The sequence below is a fragment of the Gymnoscopelus braueri genome (assembly GCF_963280865.1).
Source record: "Gymnoscopelus braueri genome assembly, chromosome: 24".
In the NCBI taxonomy this organism is placed as follows: Eukaryota; Metazoa; Chordata; class Actinopteri; order Myctophiformes; family Myctophidae; genus Gymnoscopelus; species Gymnoscopelus braueri.
Window position 1 is genome coordinate 38740340 of NC_137626.1, and position 6844 is coordinate 38747183.

The 6844-nt window shown below is 39.3% G+C and overlaps 1 long non-coding RNA gene across 1 annotated transcript in view; it reads right to left on the reverse strand.

Annotated features, from left to right (window-relative positions):
- Positions 1 to 1280: 1280 nt before the first annotated feature.
- The window catches only part of LOC308080324, a 5985-nt gene continuing 421 nt past the window's right edge, over positions 1281 to 6844 (reverse strand). Inside the window, exons 2-3 of the long non-coding RNA XR_013932691.1 lie at positions 4685 to 4858; positions 1281 to 1693 (exon numbers count right to left, since the gene is read on the reverse strand). This is a non-coding gene — a long non-coding RNA (uncharacterized lncRNA). The remainder of the gene's footprint in view (positions 1694 to 4684; positions 4859 to 6844) is intronic.

Genomic DNA, 6844 nt, shown 5'->3' on the forward strand with positions numbered 1-6844 from the left:
CAAATGGATATAACTTAAATGTAGTGGCCACTGTCCTCTACAACACAGCTAAAGAAATATCCACACTTCACACAATTGCCAATATTACATGTGTACCTTGTGTACCTTAGTAATATATCTTCACACAATTGTCAATATTACACCTTAGTAATATATTTTCACTTAGTAATATTACACCTTAGTAATATATTTTCACCATGTTTACCACGTGTGGACTAGCCCAGGGGATCTGCTAACTTATCACATCCAAACCACACACCGTACACCCCTGAGAATGATATCGGGGTTATACAAGATATATAGAATAAACATAGACAAAAGGATCTGCCCTGGAGGGTCCACCACGTGTCGACGTGCCCCAGAGGATAATTCACTAAATCCTCCGGATGGAGTTATCAGACTAAAAATAAAATAAAATAAAATAAAAGCAGTAAAATGCAGTAAAATGCAGTGGCCCTCGCCACTACACAACTACAACACACACAATTGCCAATATTACATGTGTACCTTGTGTACCTTAGTAATATATCTTCACACAATTGTCAATATTACACCTTAGTAATATATTTTCACTTAGTAATATTACACCTTAGTAATATATTTTCACCATGTTTACCACATGTGGACTAGCCCAGGGGATCTGCTAACTTATCACATCCAAACCACACACCGTACACCCCTGAGAATGATATCGGGGTTATACAAGATATATAGAATAAACATAGACAAAAGGATCTGCCCTGGAGGGTCCACCACGTGTCGACATGCCCCAGAGGATAATTCACTAAATCCTCCGGATGGAGTTATCAGACTCTTGTCTTTTAACTACCGTGACTCTCTCTTCCACTCACACAAAACAAAAGCAAAGGCATAAAACAACATTAAAATAGGGAATACAGTGAGGAATTAAAAATCAACCAAAGAATCAGCTAAAAGCAAGAGTGAAGTAATAGGTCTTGAGCTGTGCTTTAAAGCTATCGACAGAGGCTGCCTGTCTTAAGTGTAATGGGAGTTTATTCCACACTGTCGGTCCGTAAAAGCAGAATGCTGCTTCACCGTATTTTTTATATGTCATTGTAGGCACCTCGAGCAGGTCAGCACTTGAAGACCTGAGGGCCCGGTTTGGAACATATCTCTCTAGGCAGTCGGAGAGGTAGGAAGGTGCCAGACCATTTAGAGCTTTATAAACTATTAAAAGAATTTTAAAATCAATCCTAAAAACAACCGGGAGCCAGTGTAGTGAAGCTAGAACTGGAGTGATATGTTCTCTCATCCTGGTTTTAGTTAAAATTCTGGCTGCCGCATTTTGAACAAGTTGTAATCTGTCAGTTGTTTTCTTTGGCAGGCCAGAGTAGAGTGCGTTGCAGTAATCAAGCCGAGAGAAAACAAAAGCGTGGATCAGCGTTTTTGCATCGTCTAACGACAGATAATCTCTAATTCGTGCAATATTTCTAAGATGAAAGAAAGCAATCTTGGTGACATGATTAATGTGTGTATTGAAATTCAATTCAGAATCGATAATCACCCCCAGGTTCTTTACTGTGGTGTTACTTTCTACAGCCAGGTTACCAAGTCTACTTGTTATTGATTCTCTCTGCTCTTCAGTGGTCTTCAGGTTCCTGTTTAATTGATACAGTGCTGGCTGCTGCTGGAGAACTCATCTTCTCCTGCAGGCTGGACTCCACAGACTGGTCTGGAATGAAATAATCAAATAAGGACTTTGATTTTACATGGGTTGTGGTTCTTTTTATTTTTGTTGCTCCCTTTAATTCATTTCTGGTGTCCGGGGGTACATGATTCAACAAGGCTATGTGTGCCTGATTTGGTGGTAGTGATAAATATTTCAGGGAGTTTGTTAACCTTTTATTTCTAAACTGAATGTGTCATTATATTCCCCATGTACTTTATGAGAACCTATAAAAGGGTTAAGCATTAAAGAAGAGATCCGGACTCAAATACATATATATTGTGTCTGCCTATAACTCATTCACCAACATACCTGATGCAGTTGACTTTTTTCATAGAAGCCCCTGAGCTCCATTCTGCAGACCCCTTCCACAGCTAGAATGGAGCCTAGAGCATAAATCTAATTCGGCTATTTTCGTCGCTCCTTTTTTTTTTTTTTACGAATCCTTTACATGTAGTGTCCTGTCACTCACACATGCACTGTTTGTCACTCATGAGCTGCCGTTCGTACAGAACGGCTCTGATGCGTGAACTCTCGCGAGATTCTCACGTCCCGCGAGTTTTCGCGTGTAGCGTCCCCCCTCCCCTTATAAATGCCAAACAGTGCATGTGTGAGTGCCAGGACACTACATAGAGAGGATTCGTGAAAAGACAATTATGTTTGGAGCGACAAAAGTAGCCGAATTAGATTTATGAATGGAGCACAGGGGCTTCTATGAAAAAAGTCAACTGCATCAGGTATGTTGGTGAATGATTATAGGCAGACACAATATATATGTATTTGAGGCCAGTTGTGTTAATCCATGGCATACACGGTCTATTATTTTTGCCATCAACATATTAAGTCCGGTGTCTTTGAGATTGACAGGTGTCACGTTGACCTGTTAACTGCCTCCAGGCAAAATACTGAGTATTAGTCCATGAGCCAGTCAAAGATGTAATTATCGAAAGAGTGGGCAAAACCATACCTATATTAAATTGTTTATAGGGTCAATATAAGTAAATAAATATATGATAACCTTTCCACAGGAGCAGCTTTTTCATATTTATCACACATTTTGTTATTTTCCCCATACGTACAGTACAGGTGAAAAAAATCACAAAATGTTTAAAATAGTTATCATAATGAAACTTCCCCAGTTGATTACTTACATGAAGACAATGATTTATCGTATTACAAGTTTTCTGAAATTGTATATTGAAATATGCAAATTAGGTATTAGGAAAATATGCCCGAATTTGCATATTTTTCCAGAATCAACATTGGACAAAGCCAGAGTCAACATTCTTATTTCATTTTGTTAAGATGTTGGAGTCAAAGGTTTTTAACGAGGGAATATTCAATATCTGGCTCAATTTTGGGGCTCTGGCTCATGGACTAAATGCGTAATTTGCATATTTAAATATACAATTTCAGAAAACTTGTAATACGATAAATCATTGTCTTCATGTAAGTAATCAACTGGGGGAGTTTCATTATGATAACTATTTTTAAAAACTTGAAATGTTTTCACCTGTCATGTACGTATGGGGAAAATAACAAAATGTGTGATAAATATGAAAAAACTGCTCCTGTGGAAAGGTTATCATATATTTATTTACTTATATTGACCCTATAAACAATTTAATATTGGTATGGTTTTGCCCACTCTTTCGATAATCATTGCTCAATTTTGGGGCTCTGGCTTATGGACAATATGGCCAATACAGAGGCTTAGATTTTTTTGTATGCAAGATCATTATGGATCATACAATGTGTTAGAAAGACTGCGCCCCCCCTCTCTCCTCTCCCCCCCCTTGCCCGAGAGACTGCTCCGCCCCTCGCGAGACTACAGCGAGCCCCGTTAGTAAGACTGTCCTCATCTCGCGAGAGAAAATAACAAAGAGCTAGAAGCTCAAAGCAAGAGACGCTACGCTCGTAAAAGTGTTGATAAGGAAAGGAAAAGTAATGTCACTGCACTTGTTTCTTAGAATGACCAGTGTGATAAGTTTGGGTAACTACCACTTCTAATCTAAGCTGCATTTGTGTTTCTAACCCCAGTTGGGCAGATACAGGTTCCATATATACTGTATGAATGTAATTTGAGCAGCTAAGCTAAACTGTGAAGTTTAGAGCACCTCTTCATAGAAAGGCCATTATTCATTTGGTTTATCTGTTATATTGGACCTGTCTACAGTACATGTGACCGTTATGATGTACAACTTACAAGGGCAACCATTCCCTGTTATATTCTTCTTATTACAGAAACCACACACAACCCTGCTGTATAGCACCTGTCCACTAAGCCAAATAAATGGTCCTCGCTCTCCACCATAGTCATCTGTGTCTTAATCAACACACAAGGGCGAACACAACCTACCCGACCAGTAACCATTCACTGGGTCATTCCCAACACAATGTTTAATGTTTCCTTGCACATTACAATCAAATGATTATGTTTGTTGTAACGGTAAAGTTCCATTGCGCAATGGTGTTGCTTTCTTGACAAAACATACACATCTACTGTTGCAACTTGATTTAATATGCTGAGATAATCAGGTAAGTGCAAAGTTATTGACCTGCAATATGAAGTGATACGCAGTTCTGCAAATACAAGCTTCAACTTACTCACATCGATAATCTGCATTGAAATCATCTTAAAAAAGCGGCTCCAGTATGATAATCAGGCTATGGTTTCTGCAGATTTAGGCAAGTTAGATTTAAGACTTTTTAAAATATTGTTTAATGCCACTTTATCATTAATGCAAGCCACAAATGCCAACGACAACAGAACACACCTTGCATGGATACACGCACACAGCTCCCCTCCCAGCCCTCCTTCATAATGAAATCAAGTAAATTTATGTATTTGTAACCAGTCTACAAATGTACAAAATGGACCAAAAGGGGCCGTTTGGTAACATGTGTGAGTAAGTACACTCTCAGAGTTAAATTAACACTGAGGATTTTATAGTGTTCCTTGTCAAACCACCACTAGCTCCCATTACAAGCACGCACCTGGACTGTTGACGGACTCTTCAGCTGTCATTTTCACGAGCAAGGCCACCTGCTGCCGCTCGGAGAGGGAGTACCCGGCCTGGATCGCCGGTAACTCCATATCAAAAGGCAAGCCTGCCTTCTGGGTGTTGGTAGACTCCTTTTTCATGCGCTAACGCTCTGGACGCTGCTTCTCTGTAAAGAGAGAGAGAGACAAAAACAAACCATGTCAAGCACATACAAACATACAATAAAACACATGCAAAAGTCAACAGATTTAAGACAACTTTAGATATGAGAGTATTAGTGCCTCATGCACGCTGTTGCTCCAATCTGCACCAAACTTGGCACAAACACTGTCCAGGTGTCTGCCATGACAATAGTCCCACCAGGGGCCATGTGTGGCCCTGATGTGGTAAGCCCTGACCACATCAGGGCTTACTATCTGCCCCTTGTGGGTTGTCTTGGGGGTGAAGGGACCCGTGTACATGACAGCAAAGCCTGATTGATACATGGACACGGCGTAGTGTCATCAGCTCGTCATAGCTGGGGCGGAGTCAGCGATGGGGGAAAACATTGATTCGCTCTTGTTAGTTACAATGACAGTTGTGCGATTTTCAACTCAGATTTTTTTAGAGAATAGACATGTTTTAATTAATTGCAATGTCTTACATTGATTCCTATGTTGTTGCCAATGGACAAAGAACAATAGAATAGAAAATTAAACGGTATCGGAATGGATTGTCGTCGTTATATTATTAAGGACTGGACAGATGATCCAACACAATGGCCGTCGGTTGCATACCAAGATATCTACAGCTATCTGATTGAGTCGCCTGGTAAGGACGTAACACAGCAGCTCTTTGGCATTGTAGCTCGTTGGTTTCAATGAACTCAATATTTCCCCCCACGCTAAAACTGTATATGCCGTGTGCATGTATAGTTATTTGTGTGACAGTGTTGCATGCAAAAATAGCAGATCTACAAGCTCACACACAAAAAAAATTAAAGAAAGGGGATTAATCAAGATAAGACCCTCTTGGTTCCTCGAGTGGTTTGAAAAATTTTTAAATTCCAATCCAATTTATTTAAATAGCACATTTTACAACTCAAAGTGCTGCACAGAAAATCAAAAAACAAATACACTGGGTAAGCTAAAACATGACCGGCGGACACTCAAGAGTCTCCATTGAGTCTCCGCCGGTCATCAAATTATTGGCTTAGGAATGTGAGAAAAAAATACAATCTCCATGAATTCAAAGCTTCATGGGGTGTGTAATTGATATTAAATATGTCATTTGTTGGGTGAACTACTCCTTTAAGGCGAGATTTCAAAGTCTCGATGGTGGGGGCCAGTTTGATATGGGATGGGAGTGCATTCCATAATGTGGGAGCTACGACTGAAAAGGCTCGGTCACCTCTGGTCTTTAAACCTCAGGTTTCAATTGGCCCGCAGACTGCAATGACCTAGGCCTAGGGGGAGTAGTAAACAGCAGTGGTGGAAAAAGTACTCTAATGTTTCGCTTAACCCTCGTAGGGTCTTCGTGTTTTAGTCACACCCAGGGCCTTCGGGTCACTTTGACCCGAAGGCCCTGTGTGAAAATTTTCATTTTCATGAAAATGAAAATTTTCATTTTCATATCACATGTTTAGTACAGTAAATAAGGCAAATAGAAGAAGTTTCATAGAGAACAAAAAATGTTTACATACGTTTAATTAATGTTGAAAATGTTAAACCGGGTCAAAAGGACCCGAGGACCCTACGAGGGTTAAGTAAAAGTATCAATACTGTAATGTAGAAATACTCTGTTACAAGTAAAAGTCAGATATTCAGAATTTACTTGAGTAAAAGTACAAAAGTTTTGGAATCAAAATGTACTTAAAGAACCAAAGTAGAAAGTACTCATTATGTAGACTGTCCCATTTCACAAGCTTTCAAATGTATAAAATGTATACAAAACTTTTGAAAATAGCAGATCTACAAGCTCAATGTGTCATGATGCATTGTGAGCTTGTAGATCGGCTATTTTCAAAAGGCCTAAATGTATATAGGTCAATCTTTTGTAATAATAATCAAAATCTACAAAGTAACATAACTAAAGTTTTCAAATAGTAAAAGCACAATATTTGCCTCCGAGATGTAGTAGAGTAGAAGTAAAAGTACTGCAAATTGGAAATACT